This window comes from Triticum aestivum, chromosome 4B, assembly GCF_018294505.1.
Source record: "Triticum aestivum cultivar Chinese Spring chromosome 4B, IWGSC CS RefSeq v2.1, whole genome shotgun sequence".
NCBI classification, from domain to species: domain Eukaryota; kingdom Viridiplantae; phylum Streptophyta; class Magnoliopsida; order Poales; family Poaceae; genus Triticum; species Triticum aestivum.
In genome coordinates, this window is record NC_057804.1 from 404,644,863 (window position 1) to 404,668,674 (window position 23,812).

Sequence of the window (23,812 nt, forward strand, 5' to 3'; positions counted from 1 at the left end):
AGCCGAGGAGGCCACGCGTCGCCGATTGCCGATGCTCGTCCCCCCACTGTCCTCTGCACCGCCGCCTCCAGAGTTCACAGGGCAGACCGGAGAGGCCGGCACCGAGAACCCCGTCGTGGAGAAGGAGAGCGGCGAGGCCTCCATGTCGGACACTCTCGTGCCGCCACCGCCGCCTCCACCGCCGTCTGGGAGACCGCACGGCAAACAGCCGGCGGGTCCGCCGCAGCCGCCGACCACGGACAAGTCCGAGGCGAGGCTGCTTCTCCAAGTCGCCTCGCCGGTGCGCCGCCGTCTCGAGTGGGCGACCTCGGTGCCGCGACCTCGGGAGATCGGCGCCGCCAGCTCGGCATCCCTAGACGCTGAGGCAACAAGCGCCGCACCCATCGGGTGGTTGCACGGAGGCGGCACTGGGCCGCTGAATCAAGCGCTTCTGGACATTCAGGCGAAGCTGCACGCTGAAGGCGACGCCCTTCAAACTTGCACCAGGGCGCATCTGGCAGCGCGGACGGCCGTCCGAGTACGTTTCCTTCTTCTTTTTGATTCTTGTTTTTCTCTATGGGGGCGCGCCAGCGCACCCACTGGGTGTAGTCCCCGAGTTTCGGGCCGGCTACTGAGCAGGCGGCTTGGAACTCCCTCTGGCGAGTTCCAAGTACTTATTTTGTCTGACATCGTTGTTTGTAGGAGTATCACAACCTCCGCGCCACTGCCTTCAACCGCAATGTTGAGGAGTTGAGCGAGCGGACTGCCGACTTGACGGAAAGCCGGAGTAAGTTCTTTTCCCTCTCTTCTTTGCGGGGGCGCGCTGGCGCACCCGCAGGCTGTAGTACCCGAGATTCGGGCCGACTGCTGAGCAGTCGGGCCGGATCTTCCCGGCGACCTTCTTTGCTGACGACTTATTTGTCTCTTTCTTTTGTGTTTCAGGGGCCAACGCTACTCTTCAGGGGCAGCTGGGTGAAGTTAACACCGCCTTGCGCGCCAAGGGGGAGGAGTGCAGCAAACTCGCTGCGGAGCGCGATCTGCTTACTGCGCAGCTAGCCGAGCAGAAGGAGCTGCTCAAGAAGGCGCAGGACGAGGCCGAGAAGAAGGAGGCCGCTCTCCTGGACGAGTTCGAGAGCGAACGCTCCTCCTGGACCGATAGGGAGGCGATGTTGACTTCCGGCTTCCACGAGATTGAGGATATCATCGATGGTGAGCTTTCTTTCTTTGAATTTCCGACTATGTGTCAGGCTGACTTCTAATTTTTCGACTATGTGTGAGGCTGACTTCTGATTTTTTGACTTGTGTCAGGCTGACTTCTGATTTTTTGACTTGCTTCTTTTTTTTTGTCTTGGCAGACTTCTTCCCTGGCCACTCGTAGGCAGTCCCTCTAGCCATCGAGGCTGATCGTGAGGCGCGAAGGGCAAACGGTGAGGTGATTGCCGCCAACGCTCCCTTGACCGTCGATGAGCAGCTTCTGAGCATCGAGGCCCGTCTTCGTCCGGCCCACCGGCGGATGCGCCGGCTTCAGCGTGCCTGCGCTCAGGCGGTTGCCGCTCTGTGGCCAGACATGCCGGCTCTGCGCACCACCAGTCGGACCGCCGACTGGCTGGAAGTCGCCACCGGCCGTCTTGAAGCTTGGAAGGGTTCCTCGGCCCGGGCCGGAGCGTGTCGGGCCTTGGAGTTCGTCAAGGCGTGGTATCCGGGGCTAGACCTGGACCGTCTGGCCGCATTCCGGTCAGAGGCCCAGGCCGAGCTGGAGGCTATGGAGGGCGCCCTTGTCGAGCGTGCGGCGGCCATCGCCGAGTACACAGACACCAGTGTCTTCGTCCTCGAGCGGGCTGAAGGTGGCGAGGAAGTGCCGCCAGAGTGGTTCGGGATGAACCCGGAATATGGCGAGGACTCGACGGAGGTGATTGACTCCAGCACCGAGGAAGAAGGCGAGGCGGAGGACGAAGGCGAGACGGAGGTGCCAGAAGGCGGAGCGGGCGACCAGCCTCAGCTCGACCGCGCCTCTAGCAACGAGCCGCGTCCGACCGGGCCAACTGCCGCTGGCGGCGATCAAGCCGAGACTGCCCAGCCGACTGCCCCGGCACCTGACACCGCCGTCTCCTCCGACCCTCCGAACCTGTCTGCTGCTCCTTAGGCTGCCTTCTGGCTTTATTTATCTGTTCTAGAAGGTCTTTGATGAACTTGTTAATTTGCACAATTCCACCCTTGGGGTGTATTTTAAACTTCTGTCTGAAGATTCGGCCAATGGGCCTATGCTTATGTAAATGTTAATCCGAGTCCTATCTTTCCTTGCTCATTGCTCCTTTGGCTTTTTCCTTTGCCGCCTTCCCCTAGTTGCCGCTTTGCCAGCTGGCAGACCGCTCCACGGACTGCCGCTGGGCCAAATGCCTGGCTACTTTGGGGAAAGCAAGTACTTGCCTTTCTTTGGAGTTTATTTAACAAGTTGGATAGGAAGTAGCAAGCCGAATACTCGCGAGTCGGCTTGTAAGAAAGGGGGGCAGGAAACCGACTTAAGCTATGTTGATGTTTTGGGTCCTTAGCCATTTTTCGTGTGGACGCCCATTCATCCTTACTCCTACTTACCAAACAGTTGCTCTGCAAGCTGCGGCTTCTAGCAGGAGACGGCTTAGGCGTTGCACACTACTTGTCCGACTTCAGGAAACATTTCATAGCGCCATACGGCGATTCCCCGGGCCGACTAGTCGAACCCGGCGCCAAGCAGCATAGCAAGAAGTAGCATACTTGAAGGCATAATTCTTATCATACAGATAATCAAAAGGGGCAGTCCCCGAGCTCGTCTCGGGGCCCCCGAAGTCTCGGTACTTTAATACAAAGGGATAGTGTGATACATACTGAATCAACTGTAAAACCTTCGGAGGAGGTTTGCATTCCATGGTCGTTCCGATTCCTTGCCGGAGTCGTCTCTCTTGCGAGCTCGGGGCTTCTGAGCATCGATCATGTAGTAGGAGTCATTTCCCAACACCTTTCTGACAATAAAGGGGCCTTCCCAAGGTGCCGACAGCTTGTGTTGGCCGGCTGTCCACTGGATCAGTCGGAGCACAAGGTCGCCCTCTTGGAAAGATCTTGGCTTGACCTTCCTGTTGTAGTATCGGCGCAGGCTCTGCTGGTAGATGCCAGACCGACTGAGTGCCAACAGCCGGCCCTCTTCCAGCAGATCGACGCCGTCTTGACGTGCTTCTTCTGCTTCCTCCTCGGTGTACATGGTGACTCGCGGGGAGTCAAATTCTATGTCCGTCGGGATGACGGCTTCAGCACCGTAGACGAGGAAGAAAGGCGTGAAGCCGGTTGACTTATTTGGAGTCGTGCGCAAACTCTAGAGGACGGCTGGCAACTCCTCGAGCCAACAGCCGGCCGAGCGCTCCAGTGGTTCAACCAGGCGGGGCTTGATGACGGATAGGATGAGGCCGTTTGCTCGCTCTACCTGGCCGTTTGACTGCGGATGGGAGACGGACGCTAAGTCCAGTCGGATGCCCTGTGTAGCGCAGAAATGGGCCAAGGCTCCTTTGGCAAAATTTGTGCCATTGTCGGTGATGATGCTATGTGGTATGCCGTACCGAGTCGTAATGTCGGCGATGAAGGTTACTGCAGTCGGACCATTCAATTTCTTGATGGGTTTTGCTTCTATCCACTTGGTGAACTTGTCCACTACGACAAGTAGGTGAGTTAGGCCGCCTCGTGCCGTCTTGAATGGTCCCACCATGTCCAGGCCCCAAACCGCAAAGGGCCAGGCGATGGGAATGGTCTTGAGCGCCGAAGCCGGCTGGAGCGGCTTGGGACGGAACATCTGGCACCCTTTGCAGTTTTGGACTAATTCTTTGGCCTCTTCCAGGGCAGTCGGCCAGAAGAATCCGTGTCGGAAGGCTTTGGCGACGAGTGCCCTTGAAGCCGCACGATGGCCACACTCGCCTTCATGGATGTATCTGAGAATTGCTTGGCCTTGTTCTGCCTCGACACAGCGTTGGTAGACACCAGTGACACCGCGCCTGACCAGCTCTCTGTTGACTATGGTATAGGCTGCCGCTCGGCGTTGCACTTGCCGAGCCAGGATTTCATCAGCTGGCAGCTCTCTATTTACTAGGAACTTGAGGATGGGCTGGGCGCATGAGGGTGCTGCTACTTCTTCGATTGCCACTATTGCGACTTGGACAAGGGTGGCTGGGCTGGGAGGCGGCTGGCTGGGATCCGCGGCTGCTTGCTGGGTCAACAAAGTCCCCGGGCCGACTGTCGCAGTCCCCGGGTCGAGTTCTGGAGTCTTCAGGCTGACTGTCGCAGTCCCCGGGCCGGGTTCTGAAGTCCCCGGGCCGGCTTTGACTGCGGTATTTTTGGAGCCGTCTGCTGGTGCTCTTGAGTCGGATCTGACTTCTTCGGGGGGAGCTGGCACAAAAATGGAGTCTGATTCTGGCGAAGGCTTGATAGACGGCTTGAGGAGGCGCTAAAGGGCGACGCCGGATGGTATTGCTTGACGGGTGGAGCCGACTCGTGCCAGGGCATCCGCTTGGTCATTGTCATTTCTTGGAATGTGAAGGAATTCACACCCCTCGAAATATCCGCTGAGTTGCTGCACCAGGAAGCGGTAGCTCGCCATGTTTGCGTCTTTGGCGTCCCAGTCACCAGATGACTGCTGGACCACCAAATCGGAGTCGCCGTAGCACAGGATCCGGCGGATGCCGAGTTCTTTGGCAAGCCGGAGCCCGTGAACGAGCGCCTCGTATTCGGCAACGTTGTTGGAGGCGGCGAAGTGGATCTGCAGCGCGTACTTGAGCTTGTCGCCTTTGGGGAAGGTGAGGACGACGCCGGCTCCCAGGCCGGTGCGCATCTTGGAGCCATCGAAATGCATTCGCCAATGGGTGGAGTCAGGTGCTGGCGGCAGGTACTGGGTCTCGGCCCAGTCGACAAGGAAGTCGGCCAGTGCTTGTGACTTGATGGCGGTGCGGGGCTGGTAGTAGATGGTGTAGGGAGCCAAATCTATGGCCCACTTGGCTACTCGGCCTGAAGCATCACGGCTTCCGATGATCTCGGCCAGTGGAGCGGTGCAAACCACAGTGATTGGATGTTCTTGAAAGTAAGGCTTCAACTTCTTGGCGGCGAAATGCACGCCGTAGCACATCTTTTGGTAGTGGGGGTAGTTCTGTTTGGAGTTCGACAGTACCTCGCTCAGGTAATATACCGGTCTCTGGACAGGGAGCGCCTTGCCTTCCTCCTTGCGCTCGACTACGACCACTGTGCTGACTACCCGGCTGGTGGCGGCAATGTATAGGAGCATAGGCTCTTTGGGAGTCGGAGCCGCCAGCACAGGGGGAGTAGTCAACATCTTCTTCAACTCGAGAAATGCTTCATCCGCCTTGTGGTTCCACTCAAAAAAGGTGGTCTTCTTCATCAGTTGGTACAAAGGGAGAGCCTTCTCGCCCAGCCGGCTGATGAATCGGCTGATGGAAGCCAGGCAACAGGTGAACTTCTGCACATCTAACAGTCGGTGGGGGACTTCCATTCTCTCGATGGCTTTGATCCTCACAGGGTTGCACTCTATGCCGCGTTCAGAGACGAGGAAGCCAAGGAGCTGGCCAGCTGGCACTCCGAAGACGTACTTCTCCAGATTGAGCTTGATCTGGAATCGGCGCAGATTCTCAAAGGTTTCTTGGAGATCTTCCAACAATGTTCCCCGCTTTTCCGTCTTCACTACCACATCATCCACGTAGACGTGGGCATTTCTGCCGAGTTGCTTGAGGAGGCACTTCTACATGCAACGCTGAAAGGTGGCGCCGGCATTCCTCAAGCCGAACGTCATAGTCAGGTAGCAGAAGGCTCCAAACGGCGTGATGAAAGCAGTCTTCAGTCTGTCTGCCGGGTTCAGCTTGATCTGGTGATATCCTGAATATGCATCTAAGAAGCTCAACAGCTCGCATCCGGCTGTGGAGTCTATCACCTGGTCAATTCTTGGCAGGGCAAATGGATCTTTGGGGCAAGCTTTGTTGAGGCTTGTGTAGTCGATACACATCCGCCACTGCTTGTTCTTCTTCAGCACTAGGACCGGGTTCGCCAGCCATTCTGGAAAGAACACCTCCATAATGAAGCCGTCCGCTAGGAGTCGGGCTATCTCTTCTCCAACAACCCTTCTTTTCTCTTCTGACAGGCGGCGCAAGGGCTGCCTGACGGGCTTCACATCAGATCGGACATGTAACTTGTGCTCGGTGAATTCCGTCGGTACACCTGGCATGTCTTTAGGGGACCATGCAAAGATGTCTCGATTCTCATGGAGGAAGTCGACGAGCTCGCCTTCCTATTTGCTGTCTAGGTTTGCACCTATGACAGCGTGCCTCTCCGGGTGCTCCGGGTCCTAAGGTATCCTCTTTGTTTCTTTAGCCGACTTGAACGAACCATCAGCTTCCGACTCCTTGGGGTCGGGCGACATCTCTGGCTGCTTGCCGGCCATCGCCACAACCCGGTCAAGGAGCCGCCTTTCAGCTGCGATCACCAGGGACTCGGCCAACCGACTGCTCTTGGCCACGCAGGCAGACGACTTCCTGTAGTCGCCATCCACGGTCAGAATCCCCTTTGAACTCGACATCTTCATCTTGAGGTAGGCGTAGTGGGGGACCGCCATGAATTTGGCTAAAGCAGGTTGGCCAAGCAGCGCTTGGTATGAGCTTTCAAGGTCCACCACTTCAAACCAGACTGGCTCTCGGCGAAAATGATCTTTGTCTCCAAAGAGGACGTCTATCTGGATCTTGCCGATCGGGGAGGAGGAAAGGCCAGGTACAATGTCGTGGAAAACAGTTCGGCTGCTTTGAAGCTATTTCTGCTTGATTCCTAATTTCTCCATGGTATCCTTGTACAGGATGTTGATGCTGCTGCCTCCGTCTATCAACACTCGCGAGGAGCGAGCGGCCCGCCTATCAGTGGCCAAGGTTGCATTCAGAACCAAGGTGTAGGAGCCCGGATTCGGCATCACCTCTGGGTGATCTGCTCTGCTCCAACTGATAGGCTTCTCGGACCAATGCATAAACTCCGGAGTATCTGATGCTACTGCATTTACTTCTTGCTGCTGCAACCGTCTGCTGCGTCGATCATCAGCCATACTGGTGAACACCACATAAGCTCCATGCTCTTCGGGGTATTCATCTTGTACGGCGCCGACTGGCCTGGCCGCCAGCTGCTGGGGCGGCTGTGGAGGCGGCGGCCCAGCAGGCGGAGGAGGAAGGAGGACGTCTCCCTTGGCAATTCTGGTGAGCCAGTGGCACTTCCGAGTGGTATGGTTTGATGGCTTCGCACCGCTGTGGAACTTGCAGGGACCATCCAGAGTCTGCTCGTAAGAGAAGGCTGGCAACCAGTTGGACTTGCCGCCTTTCTGCCGCTTCGTCGGAGGCTGCCCCTCAGGCTGTTGGTCTTCGACTGTCGTGACCTGCCGACTGCTGGATGTCGGCTGTGGGGCCTTGCGCTTGTGATCATTCTACTGCTGTCGCCGACTGGTATCTCCAGCCAGAGTTCTGGGAGCTTGGGGGGCCACTTTGCCAGTCGCACTAACTTGAATCTCTGTCTTCATGGAAGAGTCGGCCGTGGCATATTTGTCTGCGATGACCAGCAACTCATCGAGGGTCTCGGGCTCGTCGCAGAGGAGCCGGTTCTTGAGGAGGGTGCCTTCTCTGCACCCGGCGGTGAAGTACTCGATAGCCTGCACCTCGTGCACGCCCTCGCAGGAGTTCCGAAGCTCGCCCCATCGCGTGAGGTAGTCGCGTGTCGACTCGTCTTGGCCTTGTACGCACAAGGAGAGCTGTCGTGGCTTGGGGGGCCGCTTGTACGTGCTGGTGAAGTTGCGGACGAAAGCTTCGGTGAAGTAGACCCAACTGTTGACGCTGCAGGGCTTCAAACTGTTCAACCATGTCCGGGCCGTGCCCTGGAGCATTAGCAGAACGTACTTCACGGCAACACGCTTGTTGCCGTTTGCTATGTTGACGGTTGTGGAGTAGTCAACTAGGCAATCTTCCGGCTTCACGGAGCCGGTGTATTTGGGCGTGTCTCGGGGGAGTGTGAATCATTTGGGGAAGGGCTCATCTCGGATGCGGGGCCCAAAGCAGGGCGGACCCAGTTCGTCTTCTTCTTCGAGCGCCAGGGATCGGTGGAGTCGGTCGATCCGGTGGCGTGCGTTGTTTTCTCCGACTCCCTCTCGACGGCCGAGGCGGTCGCCGAGAGTCGGGTGCTCGATAGGCGGTGGGGAGACTCGTCTTTCCCTTCGTGGTGGGGGAGGCAGGTAGTCGCCCTGCCGCTCCACTGCTCTTGGGCGGCCGTCTTGGTCGCGCTCGATGGTGATGCAAGTCCGACTGTGGCTGACAGCCGGATCCCTCTCTTTTCTTCCGCGGACTTCGCCAGACGGTGTCCGAGACGTCTTGCCTTGATCTCGGCGGGGAGGTAAATTGTCATTCTGTCGCTGCGGCGCCTCCGTGCGACAGCCGGCTTCGTTCCGTGCGGCAGCCGCTTTGAGGAGTCGCTGGACTCGCTCAGTCATTAGGCGGCGCTCTTCGCCTTCGAAGTTGTCTAGCTCGTCTGCTGCTGCCTGGGCGGCACAGATGTTCTCCGCAGGCGTGGCATATACGGGGCGATCGGCCCCGAACAGGTTGGCAACGGCCGCGCCACGTTGTCGGACCGCGCCTAGGCGGCTAGGCCCAGTCGGCGCCGGCGAGCCGCCCACAGCGCGATCCATCTCATGTTGGTAGGCCTCCGACAAGCGTCTCATGCTTGCCAGCTTCTTCGCGCCTTCGACAAGCTGAAGGCGGCGTGCCTCCAGCGTCTCGGCGTCAACGTCCTCCAGAATGGGTGCCGTCAGGTCTCGCAGAGCCGCGTCGAGGGGGTCATGAGCTCCTTCACCGGAGCACTCGCCATGACTGATGACAAGCACTTCCGTGATGGCGCTTCCGCCACTCGCCTCGTGAGGGAGCGGCTCGTCGTAGATCACCATGTTGGAGGGGAACGTGTTGAGCGACACGCCGTCGTAGTCGACCAGCATCGGGTTGGTGGAGCCTACGGACTCCAAGTCCACGACAGGCTTGCCGGCGACGTGGAGATGGTCGAGGAGGCCCGCGAGGAGGCTTTCGGGGCCGCCCGTGCCCGCATCGGATGCAGGCTCGTCGGAGATGCTAACCTCGCCGAGAAGGTCAGCGAGGCAGCTCGCCGCGCAGGTGTCGTCGAGGCTTTGCAGTGCGTCAGGGCAAGCACCATCGGGCGTGCCGGGCTGGCTACGCTCGCGGGGGAGGAAAAGGGTTCCCGTCCAAAGCAGGTCTTCGGACGACAGTGCACCTCGCCCCATGGTGGGCGCCAAATGTCGGAGGTTGGGTGCGACATATGCCAAAGGATGGCCTATCATGGTGGGAGCGAGTAGAAGATAGCCGGTGCCAGGAAACGGGATTAGGCGAAGGCATGCACGCCGGCGAATCTTACCCAGCTTCGGGGCTCTCCGGGGAGATAACACCCCTACTGCTGCTCTGCGGGGTCTCCGCATGATCACTAAGGCATAGTGACTACAAGGTTGCTCCTAGAGCTGTATTCTGGAGGTAGAAGGAGACAAGGCTAGCCTTCTTCTTCCTATGTGATCTGGTCTAAGGCTAATGGAAGCCGAACCCTTTGCATGGGTGCCCCAGGGGGTTTATATAGGCCTACCCCCCGGGGATACAATGGTAATCCGGTTGGGCGCGGGTCCCAGCCGTCTGTCTCACAGGCCGCCGTCTTCTCCGCCGACTGATGGGGCCCGCCGACTTGCGGGCCCCGCCGGCGAGTCCGGCACTGTAGCCGTGCTTCTGATGATGCAGGCTTGGTCATTGGATCGTGGCAATAGTGCCGCCGTCTATCGGGCGATCACTGTCGTTATTCCCCATCTTGTCTGGTTAATGGCGCGTGGGACCCGTGAGAGGGGCTGGCCGACTCCGGGGAGCCGGCTCCCACGGGGCCGCCTTCGGGGCGTACCCGCCGTCTTCTAGCTCTCACTGACTGGCGGGTCCGCCGTCTCTGAGCCGTATAGGTACGCCATCGTGGCCACAGTGCGCCGCGCACTGTGGCCGAGGTCAGGTCTGGCGTGGCTACAGTGCCGGGCCACGCCGGAGATCTCCGGCTGTACGGCACACTGTAGCCACGCCGGCTCCTCGCAAGCAGGAGGTGACGGCCACGCCGTGGTCGTACGCGCAATGAGTGTAGAATCGCGGGACGACTCTCTATAGCCGGCTCCTCTGGAAGTCGCCGGCCATGAGTTGGCCCATCTGGGAGTCGTCATCTGAGACTCGGTTCATCTGGGAGTCGTCATCTGAGACTCGGTTCATCTAGGAGTCGTCATCTGAGACTCGGTTCATCTGGGAGTCGTCATCTGAGACTCGGTTCATCTAGGAGTCGTCATCTGAGACTCGGTTCATCTGGGAGTCGTCATCTGAGACTCGGTTCATCTGGGAGTCGTCATCTGAGACTCGGCTTTGAGGGGCGCGGCCTGCCCCGATGTCTTGAAAGGTTCTGGGCCTCGGGTCAGCCTACTCGTGGCCCATTACTCCGACACACGCCCTGTAAACTGAGAGAGAGGGAGTACTACGAGGCAAACACCATTAATACAGCATTGATTAGTGTTAGTTGCCTTGTATATCTGCAAATTGTAATTTTGATAGTGGCCTTGTATATAAAAATGGAGGGAGAAAGATGAGAGATAAGGTGAGGAGGAGTGGGGCGTGGTGGTGACTGGTGGTCAGACTGGGCGGAGACATGGGGATGGATGGTGCATTATGTCTAGGTTTGTATCTCTCTCACACACACCCACGTAGGTGGGGGACGTGCATGAAGAGAAGAGGTGCACGCACGATGCACGTACTCCCGTCTCTTTCCCAACCACACCCGTGCGGGTACACGGTGGATCTCATTTCTATACGAAAAGGCAGCCCACGTGGTAATTTGACACGTGTACTGGTTGTCCACTTGGAGGAGGGAGGATCGTCTACCACGGGTGAACAAACAAATTGTGACTTGACGCATTATGTTAAAAAAGAGGCAAACCATGTGGGGCCTACCTTAGAGGCAAGGCTCTATACACTGAAGTACTTTTGATGTGTCCCATCAACTCGCAGAACGAGGAGAAGCTTGCTTAGTATGCCGTCTTCCCCGCCCACGGGCGCGGTGGCTCGCAGGATGAGGTGAAGCTTGCTTACTAGTAGTAGTACTACTGTACGTCTTATGCCCACTCCCTCGCCCACGCACGCGGTGGCTCGCAGGACGAGGAGAAAATTTTACTACTCCCTTCATTTACTCCTCGTCCTACTACCTTGGTTAGAGAGATTATCATATTGTTTGGAATATATATGTCCTTTAGTACTCCCTCCATTTACTTATACAAGGCCACTATAAAAAATACATTTTGCATCTATACAAGGCCACAAATAGTAACAGAGACAAAAGTTACTACTCCCTCCTTTCGAGTTTATGGCTCAATTTCAAAATCTCTCCAACCAAGGTAGACGGTGAGTGGTCGAATTAATTTCTTAGTTTGCACAAGTAATTAGTACGCTTGTTTTTCTCAAGAAGTTATGTTTACCGAGGCATTAATTAGAACGAATGCATGAATGACCACTAAATTTCCATGAACTTCTACATGCATTGGTGAGTTTTCTCTTGACACAGCTTGCATCGGGTGATCTAACGCACCTTGAAATCCAACATGTGATGGTGCTACTACTAGTAGTAGAATTGAGACTTATCAAACGGAAAAACGAAGCAGAAAAAACCCAAGCCGTGTCTTGTACTCCTCCGTCGATGGTCCATTTCATGAATTATGTACTTCCTGTCGCCGACATGTGGGACATATAGCAACCGGGTCGACGTGTCAAGCACCAAATAATAGTGCAGAACAGTAGGGGGGACGCACCCCAGTCGTACCGCCCCAGTAGTACTCTGTAGTAATGAGCAACAAGATGTCAAATCACAATGCCGCACCTTCCCAGACGGACGAAGCAACCATTATTTCACACTTCGGTTCGCCATCATCTCAAACCACGTAGTATTGCTTCTGCCCCAAGAGGGACACGTGCATCGCCTTGGTACATCATGACACGTGGGACAACATGACATGCCATGCTCCCCCGCCGATCGATCGATCGGTAAAATCACCTCATTTTTACCATACTTCCTCTATATCGGTTTACATGGCATGCACGTCGTTCTAGGTTGAGGTTTAACTAGCTATATATGTGATGAACAATACTCTAGCCTTTTAAAAAATGTATACTTTTGTAGAGTAGTAGTATCGATGGATTGCGCCATGGAGCAAAACTTGAAATAAAAAAAAGGTGGTACATATAGAGAGAACTCATCGCCAAATTATGCATATAGTACTATTAAAAAAAGCTAGTACGTGCTTAAATGGGGTGCTAAATTCTATTAAAGAAATACTAGTATGTGCATACTGAAGAGTTAAAGTAACGAGAAGAAACATAACATATTCTGTTGGGGGCTCAGCACAACACACCCCTCAAATTAAACTAAGCACACCTGAAATTAAACTATGCAACTAATCAGGTAGATACTGCATTAGAACCACCATGAGCAACGACACTGCCACTTTACTTGGAGTCATCGTCCACATCCTCGACTTCGTCCTTGTCCCTCTTCCTCTTGGCCGATACTTCTTTGCTTGAACCGCACACTTGGCTCTTGCTCTTCATCCAACCCTTGTAGATATTGAAACAAAGGTAGCCATCCATTACAGCGTAGTGGATGTGGTCTATATCTAGTACATTCCGCTGCCATGCATGGCGATGAAACGTGTGATGAGGTTTCTCGAGTTTACCGTACGAAGGATAAACCATGGCTCCTAACAGGGTCAGCATTGAAGGCTGACCACTGGAGGGCAGCAACCAATTCTTCTAGAGGTCGAAGGGGTTGCCTACAACGAGGCCTTTCTGACCCAGGACTGTTTTGTCGTTCATAAAGTCTACAGTAACAAATTTGACTAGGTTGCTCTTGAGGAAGTTCTTAAAATCCAGGCATTCAACGTCCGCATGGCATATGTGGTAGACCAAGCATAAGTCATCCACGCAAACCTAGATCATGGTAGCTTCTTCCTCTCTTCGTCCTTTAGATCCTTCTCCCGTCCCAGGACTATGGTGTACTCAACATCTAGCCCAGCGACCCACTCATCATCTGAGTTTTTGAACATGCGTCTGAAGTGAGGAAGGCATCCTTTCACCGTCGCGGAAGAACGGGTGTAGATGACGTCGAACTCATCACCGGTGATGGTTCTAACCTTGTACTCACCGCCGATCATGGAGATTTGGGACGCCATGGATTTAGGAGGAGGGTTAGGATTAGTGGAACTACCGTAATGTGAAAGGACGGGACGACTAGGAGCGAACTGCCGTAATATTAAAGGACATGTGGGGACGAGTAGGAGCGAACTGCCAGCGTGCGAACGGCAGGGTAGTGGCTTTCCATTCTCCCATGATACAAGCTTCCGAGAGCCCTTGGATCTGAGATTGAACGGTTGCATGGCGTGATTCTAGACCTATGGGTGAATATCCTATCCTAGAGGGTTATTCTGCAAATTTTCAGCAACTTAGCATGCGACCGTTCGATCTCAGATCCAAGAGCTGCCAACAGCCCGTATCATGGTCGTGCCTATCACGACTATCGCGTCGCTCGCGCCCTTGGAGATTTAACATGGTGCATTAGGCTATCTGATATTGGCATGTCATACATAGTCATCACTTAGTCACTCGTACTACAACAAGGTTAGCTATAAGTGTATTTATTTTTTTACTTCTCTCTATCACTTTCTTCGTACTCCATCCGTCCCATAATATAAGAACGTTTTTGACACTAGTGTAGTGCCAAAAACGTTCTTATATTATGGGATAAAGGGAGTAGTATTTATTGTATTTGCCAAGGAGTGACCTCTTCCAATGAAATGGTGCTTTAGATGAGGTGCTAAGGGCATTAAATGGCTTACCAATCAAGTCCCCAATGCATAGATGCTTATTAGTTTTTTGTTGCTAAGTTTGCTTCATTTAATTAGCTATAGACTCAAAATTGTCTTTTCACCTAGGTACACGCGCTTAGCACCGTTTCTTCCTTGGGTCACCAAACTAGTCTCTCTCTTCTTAATTAACTTGCCACATTAGACTTTATGCCTATGTGGCAAGCTTAGCACCTGTAGGAGCAAGTAAGTACTACAATAGTGGCCTATAAGCCCACTTTACATGGCATTTTTGCATATGTGGAGGAAAGAGGCAAGGAAAAAGTGGAGAAATTGGCTCTCATACAAGAGCCAACCTCTACTACATGGTGGAGCACTGGGAGAGGCACCTGTATGGAGGTGGTCAAGAATTGGGAGACTCACGCCAGACGTTGCACCGCAGTTAAAATGATAATGGCAAGTCAAATCATGGGGCCCCACTTGTCCAGCAGTAACTCACTGTCAAATCACACAGCCCTACGTTTGCAACAGCCTACTCCCTCATCTTCTCGCGTCTCTGTCGAACCGACTAGGCGGAACTGCCCCACCTACCGCGCAGGAAAAGCCCCGCCCTCAAATTTTAAATACTAGTATATGTTTAGAAACTACATCCGCTTAAGAATCCAGTGATATACTTTTTGTGACATAGTAACTCATATTTAGTTAGTCAAATGGATGACCTAGAACTACGTGCACGCCCTATAAACCGAGACGCCTAAAAAACCCGAGACGGAGAGGGTAGTTCAGTACGTATCTTTTTAGATCAATATAGTCAGGATTCACCAAGGAGCAAAACCAAGTGGTAGGCTGCTCCTGTCATGTTGGCATAGCAACTCAAACAAGGTCAGTCTGCACACGAAATGGCGACACACTTAACAGGACCCCTTTGGCCGACATGTGGCTCATCCACCGTCTTGTTCCACGTGCGATGCACCAAATTACAATTCGGAGCAGTGGTTGGAATTGGAGGCACCCCGGTCATAGCGCCGCAGTAGTAGAAAATGAGCGACGAGGGGTCAAATCATAAAGCCCCACCTTTCCCTCATTAAGCTGGATGGACGAAGCAACCATCATTTCACTCTAGGGCGCAAGAGCATAAAGAAAAGAGAAGACAATGATGCGTGCGGAAGCTACCTAGGGCACCCTAGGGTAGGGGTCTCCACTACAGATCCTTTTTTTTGAAAGCGCCTCCACTACAAATCGGCTTCTCCCTCGTCCTCTTGAAGAAAACCGATGATGAGTGCGGGTGGTAAGGTTTGTAGGAGTACTACACTGTGCGGGGCCACATCGTAGTAAACAGGAGAGGGATCGGGTTCGGGTCGATGCCTTAAATATGTGTGGGCCGCTTGGTTTTACGGGAATGAGGCAACATTTTGGGTTCGGGGACCAGTGGAGATATAGTACATACAAAAAATTGTGGACATAGGTTCGACCGAAGGAAATGATGCATGGGCCTTGCATTTTGATATACCCGGGGCCACGTGAAATTTGCTACTCTACTCAAAACTAGTAAGGTACACATGCATTGAACGCATGAGATTTTGAAACCAAATTATGAATAAATACACACTATAGCATGTAAAGCTTTGAGTCATATATGCATGATGTAGATGTTCGTTTAGTTCTTATAGTTCATCTCATTCAAAATCAATTAGTTTTATAAAATGTTAAGATTCATGGGGTTGTGCATTGTAAAGCATAAAGTAAAAAGCAAATAATGGCAATTCATTTAGGAAAAAAAATCAATTATGATACGGAAGATTCTAGAACAAAGGAGAAGTGCTTGTGTTTTGAGGTTTGTGCATTATGCTTAAGTTCAACCATGGAGTCTTCTAAATTGTACATGTGGCAGATCTGGTGCAATGTTGATGATATCCAGCGGCCACTAGTGCTCGGATTTGCCATCTCTGCACTGTCAGATTATCTAGCGACCATCTTTCAAAGTTATTCGCACAATATGTAGTTCTTGTGCCATATTTGCATGTCTTGGAAGAAAGCTACTAGTGGGTTGTACTAGCTATTTAGGAATAGAAGACGTATACATGGAAGTTGTAGGGAAAGAGATGACATGGAGTATCTCAATTTCTATGAGTAGGGATTGGAAAATAGATGTCATTTGGTTCGCATCATAGGAACTTTTTTATTGAATCTAGAGATGACATGTATCTCAATTCCTATGAGGAGGGATTAGAAAAGAGATGTAATTTGGTTCATATCATAGGAACTTTTCTATTGAATATATGCTAATGTTTATTTTTCTTTGAAATTATGGGAGTATAGGAATCCATTCATATGAACCAAGTGGCTCTAAAGCTATAGAAATGATATCATGTTTATTTCCTTTGAAATGTGGGGTATATGAATCTATTCCTATGAACCAATTGGCTCTAAATGAAAAAATCCTATAAAAATCATATCATATAGAGTTCCTATGATATTCCTCACACCGAAGGATGGTTGAAGTTGCTGCAGGTGATACGATGGTATTTCTTTGTAGACTCCTCCCCCATCTTTATAGTTACCTCTCAAAGATGAATGAAATGATATATACAGGGTGTTCTACATGTGCAATTTGGTACACGAAAACTTGGTAAAAGTTTGCGAGGTTCGAATTTTGAATAAAGCTATATGCACTGCATTTTGGTACGAAGGGAGTATACGACAGTTTCTAACACTCATGTGGAAGATTTGTGTGTAGGAGGAGTGGCTGTTCTGTTAAATGACATGGCAAAACTAACACTGTCGGATGCCGATCTAACGGTTCTTACGGTGTTCGTCAGGAAAAGGCTTGTGGCGAACATTTGTCGGATAATGATTTATGGACACATGCATTGCATTGATACGTGCCCCCCTCTCTCTCAAGCACACGCACCCTCATGAGTCACAACTCTCCCGAGTCCTCTCACACCCACCGTTTATCTGCAGGTAGACGTCACACACATATGTGCTCTTCACACCCTATCCTCAGAACTTCTAAAAAACAAAAGACGTCACGCACATTTTATTTTAGCTCACACGTCACACACTTATACTACTACTCTTGCGGAGAACATTCTTTGGGCATAGTATATTGTACTCTCACGTAGGAGCGCATTTTTTTGAAGCTTGTACAACAAAATCACTCCATTATATATATAAGCAGGAGCCTTAGCGCTTGCTTTACTAGGGTTCCTCTCGTTCACTCTCTCATGCTCTCCAGATCTAAGCAAGACATAGGTGGCCACACTCTCTCTCAGCTCACGGCTGGTCACAAATCCGGCCGGACAACCTCGACCGGGGCAGGGGTCACTACAAAAAAAATACACTTTTGTGATGGTACATGTTTGTCACAGTAGGTCGCGTTTTTTGTCATGCATGTACATCCATGACAAATTTATGACAGAATCAAGATAGTCATACGTGTGCTGTCGTAGAAGTGTTCCATGACATTACCAAAATTATCATCACGGAAGTGTCCACTTCCATGACGATAAATCTCGCGTCATAGAACTACTTTCGTCAAGGGTGACCGACACGTGGCATCCACCGTAACGGAACGCCATTAAGCTATCGGGTCGGGTTTTGGATCCGATAACCCGTTAACAGCCCCGACCAATGGGGATTTTCCACGTGTAAAATCATCATTGGCTGGAGAAACACGTGTCGGCTCACCGTTGGGACAGATGTCATCCGCTCATTGGACCGAAGGCGCCTATGATACGGCGACATGTGGCACGGCCCAACAAAGGCCCATTCCTGTGAAAAGGCCGGCCCGTTTGACTTGGTCAAAAGGTGGCGGGCCGGCCCACGGAAAGCCTGCTAACGACCTGTTCGCATATAGCCCATTTACAACCCGCTAACCCAAGGCCCGTTACGCCCTATCCGAATTAGTCCCAGTAGCGTCATCTGGGCTGGCCAATATGATTCAGCCCGTTTTAACTTCCGGCCCGTGTGTGCCCCATGACTTCTTTCGGCCCATATGAGGACCTTTGTAACTCTTGGCCCATTAATGGCCCGTGGTGAAACTGGCCCGTAATGAACAGTGTATCACTTTATACCCATTAACGGCCCGTTATTCCATTGGGCCATTTCCAGCCTAAGTTATCTTTCGGCCTTCTCAGGGCCCATTGATTCTTGGGCTCATTTGCAGCATTCGATTACATACAGCTTGTTACTTTCATTTTCTGCTTGTGGGCCAAATTCAGCCTGTCGTTACAGTCGGCCCGTTTGCGGTCCGTTAATACGTTGGGCCGTTTTCATGTAAAAAAAACCCGTTGGGCTGTTTTCATAGAGTTATCAAATACAGCCTATTAACGGCCCGTTATGGTCCACAAATAGTATGACCCATGATTGGCGAAATGATGATACGCCCCGTAGAAGGCCCATGGATCCTATGGCCCGTATGAGGCCCATGGATGGTACGGCCCGTAGAAGGCCCATGGACCCTATGGCCCGTAGAAGGCCCATTGATCCCTAAGGCCCGTATAGAAGGCCCATTGATCCCTAAGGCCCGTATAGAAGGCCGATGGATCCTACGGCCCGTATAGAAGGCCAATGCTCCTACGGCCGAACAAAGGCCCATGGATTATACGGCCTGCAGGAGGCCCATGGTTACAACAGTCCGTGTGTTGCCATGATTATTTTGGCCTAGTTACCAAAAATAGGCTATTGTGGCCACTAGAAAAACACAGAAAAAGAACTGCAGTGACTACAAGTAAACAACTAAACAAGACAATAAGGAAATAAATAAGCAAGCAATTAAGGCTAGCCTATTACCGCTATTACACATATTACACCCACTGGGCATCAAAGTTCTCCACCAGTGCAAATATAGGGAACAAAGCAGCATATTGCATACACTTGGCCATCAAAATTGGCCACCAGTGCAAATAAACGCGGCAGCAAAACAAGAGCATAACTGAAACAACTTCATAAGAGCTCAAGAAACATTATCCTGGGTATCCACCATGCTGGCAATAAGCTTAGAAAGCTGATTAGCTTTGTCCTGTTTGGCGCTAAAATCCTCCAACGCTTGCTGTTGCACCAGAAAGTATGCATCTGAATGCTCCAGGGACTTCCGCAGTCCTTCCGCTTCTTGTCGCAGCACAGCTGATCGTTGTCTTTCAGCTTGTAGTTGAGACTCAAGAAACCGAACTGATTCTGACAGTGAGTTTGAATAGCTTGTGCAAGCGGTAGTGGCCAGTAACTCGAACACTAAACCAAGACACGACTTTGGGGTTGTCTTGCTGTCTTCAAGATAGTCTTCCTTAGCTGTTTTATCAGCTTTGTTGGAGACCAACAAGGATGTATCACTATCCTGAACCTTATCTGCATTACTTCCTTTACCATTGCTTAATAAGGCACTCTTCCCCAATATTCTGTCAGTATTCTAAAAGAAGAAACAAGCAGACACATAACAAGTTTAGCATGTACTAGTATATGAAACTCATTTCGGTGAACCAGTTCATTAGTAAGGTGGACAGGATTAAACTACCAAGTCTTCTATTGCCAAGTAATAGTACATAATAAAATCATCAAACAAACATATATCTATGTCCTATGGTCACTGCATTGTCTTGCCAAATCAAAATAGAGACACGGTTCAAATCATATCAGTTCAAGACAAAGCAGCAATGAAAGAATACAAAGCATGGGAAACTACACGGCACAACAAGATTTCAGATGGGTACCACGGGTCTACATGTACAACAACACTATTGGCTCTGTTGTGATGCTAGTAATGTGCATGATATGAAAGTCAACTGTATACACAATTGAAATTGAAATCAAAAGAGCTATTGATAAGAGCAAACCTGTTAAAGAAACATGCGTGAACATACATGCTGTTCCATTGGAGTTTCGATTGGATCCTTCAATTTAAAAATAAGTTTGTATGAGTAAATACAATGATACAAGAGCAAAGCAATCATAGTTAAAAAAGGCGCGCCTAAGCGAGCGCTTAAGCGTGCCTAGGCTCTATGCGTTGGCAAAATGCATTGCGCATAACTACGCATAATCTGTGCATAACTACGCATAAGCATGCACTTTGGTCAGTAAAGCGCAAGGTGGTGGCAAAACGCACAATTAACGCCTAGCGCTTTTTTGAACTATGATAGCAATGGAATCTTAAATTAGAACAGTTGTTCTTCAGGTTTAGGCACTTGTTCTACATGAACAGAGTACATTAAGACGCAAGAATAAAATACTTAAAAATAGAAAATGAGCTCATAGACCTTACCACATTCTTGGTTCGGGACCAGTACAAAACAAGGTGTTCCCAGTCATCGTCCAGTAAATGTGTCTCGGGAGAACGTAAGGGAATTTGATGAGTTTCTTTGCCGGTGAAGTAAGTTTTCTTCAGGTAATTCCGGTACTACCACCAAGCATTCTTGAAGATAGCAGAGGTATTAGCACAGGTTACCTCATCCTGAGTTTCCAAATCGGTCCTTCTTTATAGAGAAAAATGGGAAAATTTACTGTATTATAACCATCATGGAGGTAGGATGTATGGGACGAAGCAAAGTAATTGCCATGAATAACATTACTTACACATAAATCCTGGACAAACACCTGCAACTGGCATTTTCCTTCATCTTTAGTATAATATTTCCAAGATGGGAAGATACACACATACGATTTAACAACAACAAATGCGATAGATGCTAAACTACGACTGGCTGGTTGTGCTTCCTCCGCCGGAATAGGCATACTAACTGGTGGAGTTGGGGTTCGCCGTGATAGTACTGGCCCTTTGGGCACTGGAGCTTCCTTACTAACTGCTCTTGTTTGGGAGCTCTGTGGTGGAGATGGTGCTGTGTCAACAGGAACTGGGTTACTATCGGCTGGGGTTGGGGTTAGATTGGGTGAAGCTGGTTCTCTGTCCATCGCAGTAGGGGTACAATCTGCGAGAGTTTGGATTATGTGTGGTAGGGCTGGTTCTTGGGCATGTATAACCTGGGTGCTATCTCCACCAAGAGGTAGCACTGTTTTATTTGAAGACCGTGTTTTTATTCCGCTAGATACTGGCATCACCCACTCCAATTCAAATGGCTGATAAACAGGAAACATAGTTGAATGTACACACATTGTATGAGAGACAGATGCAATAGATAGTGTGGAAAAAAGAGGGCATGAAATAGTTGACATGTGTATTGTTTAACTAAAACGGATAGCATGACATAATTTCACATATGTGATGTCTATCTAAACTAGATAGCATAGCATAACATAATTCAAAGATATGATGAATAACTAAACAGGATCGCATGACATAATTCACCTACATGTTATCTAAGTAATCAGGATCACATCATTTAATTCACATATGTGATTTATATGCTAAACAAAGGGCATTCGATATGATGTCTGAACTAATAACATGGTGTTGAATATTGTGTATATGATGTATAAACTATGCAATGCAAGACACCGTATGCATGATTTGAGCAGTATAACCGTGCCAAGTTAGAGCATACACCTCCCTGGGGGAATAGGACTGGTCATCTGTCTCTGAATCCATCTCTAAGGAGCTATCAGGACCCAACAAGAGATCTGCTTCGACAGGTAGCACTGTTTGCTCTGAAGGCCTTGTTTTCACTCCAGATTTTTCCATCTCCCACCCAAATGGCTGATACACAGGAAGAGTAGTTTAATGTACAAACATTGTCGACAAATGGAAATGTAATGAAGAAAAGGATGGGGAAGATATCATTCAAATATATGATGCCTGGTTAAACATGTTGGTATTGCACATTTCACATATATTATGGCTAGCTAAAAGACATGAGACTGCATAATTCCCATATATGATATAGAAACTAAATAGGTGGCATTACAAAACATATCTAAACTAAGCAGATGACATATATGATGTCAAAAGTAGTCACTGCAAGGCAACATATGCATGATATGACTAACATCATCATGCCAAGGTAGAGAAAACACCTTGGGGGGTAAATAGGAGTGGTCAGCGGCGTCTGAATCCGCCTTAGAACAGATATCTTCCTCTGGATTACAATCTGGAGAGGGGTGGGGAGGGTTTGCCATTGAACCCACCATGGAGCGATGTCTGCACGACATTGTATTGCCGCGCAAAACTCTTCTCTTTTTCTCTACATGTTCAGCATGACTGTGTACAATATCTGACATGCATACGAAAAAATATGGTGAGATTATGTAAGGAGAGCATGCAGAAATTTAGAGTGATGGTAACAACCAGTGGATGGATCCAAAAATAATGATAGCAGGCTGATGATTGCTTTAATTAATAAAAAGACAAATGATGATTGCTTAACTATTTGTTTCCCACCCAAGATGAACAACATAGGCATACCCTAGGTGAACCAGATATTAGACAGACATACTATTCATTGCTGCCTCGATATGTGCCCCACAACTAATTTAGAACTCAAGTTTGAACATGAATTTGGACCTGAGTTGGGAGTCCAAGAGCTGAACAGGACGATAAAGTAGCAGGTAAGTTTAAGCAATGCATAACATAAGCAAAAACAAAAGAGTGCGACCTCTCTTGTGGACCCGTGTACTCCTCAGGTTCATCTGCTGAGTCGATGATGGTGATGCCATTGGGGTGCGTGCCGGTGGCAGGGAAGGAGATCTGAGACGGCGAAAGACGGTCAGGAGTCATGATGTCTGGTTTGGTGGATGCTTCTGTCGATGGAGCAGCTCAGGTGAGGTGGACGACGTCGCGGCAGGAGCAGGACGAACCACACAAAGTTCCCTTTGACACGTACCTGTAACTGAAGTAATTCTGTAAGGGCTCATTTGGCTTGCATGATTCTTAAAACACAGGGATAGGAAAAACACCGGAATATGATAGGAAAATGCACATGGTAAACAGAGCATTTGTAAACACAGGATTTCTATCAACTTGGGTGGTTGGTTTACAGGAATTGGAAGAGCAGAGGAATGCAAAGAAACATGGCCAAAGTAAAGAGAAACTATATGAAAGCATGTACAGTTAGAATGTTATTCTGGCACTAATGCACTTGGTCTTGTTTTCATGCATAGGATTTTGAAAAGTAGGTCCAGGTGGATGTTTTGCTTCATTCCTTTCAACAAAATGCATGAATAATTGAATAGTAGAGTGCCGTTGGAAAATTCCCTATTGCTATGTTTTTCCGTTGAACCAAAATAGCCCTAATGGATCGACGTGAATGTATAGTAATAAGTGACGCAACAAGTGTACAACCTCTTTGCCGTAGCCGTGTCGATCTCAGCATCATTGGGTTGGTCGCTGAAGCAGTTGAGGCAGAGGTGGCTGTCGGAGGTGTGGAGGAAGATCTGAGGAATCTATAGATGGCGTCGAGGGCACTGCTCTGTTGTGATGGATCGTTCTGTCGTTGGAGCAGCTCCGGTGAGCCGTAAGATGTCAAGGCTGAAGCAGCACAAGACATACATCGTCAATCTCAAGTGGGATTCTAATAGCATCTCCAATAGATATTGAAAAATGGATGTAAAATTAACATCACCAAAAACCACATGACTACAACAGATGAGGTAAAAACTGTTGACTTTGAACTTAACTATCGAAACTGAAATTAATTGTGGAATCTGAATGCTACTGTCGAAACTGAACGCAATGGTAGCAGAGAGACACTTGACATGTAGTTTAGGGAGGGCCTGCAGTTCATCTTCAACTTGCACACCCCTGAGCCGCCTGTCACCACCGGTCGAACCGCCGGCCCCAGTGCCGCCTCGCCGCCCCAAAACAACTCGCCACCGCCGCCCCGGCTAGCCCTCTAGGCCCCCGCCCACCCCCCCACCCTGAACCCTAAGATAGATAGTGGGGTACCTCTCCGGCAAGCCCCCGTCCCCGCTGTGGGTGGTTCTTCCTTAACT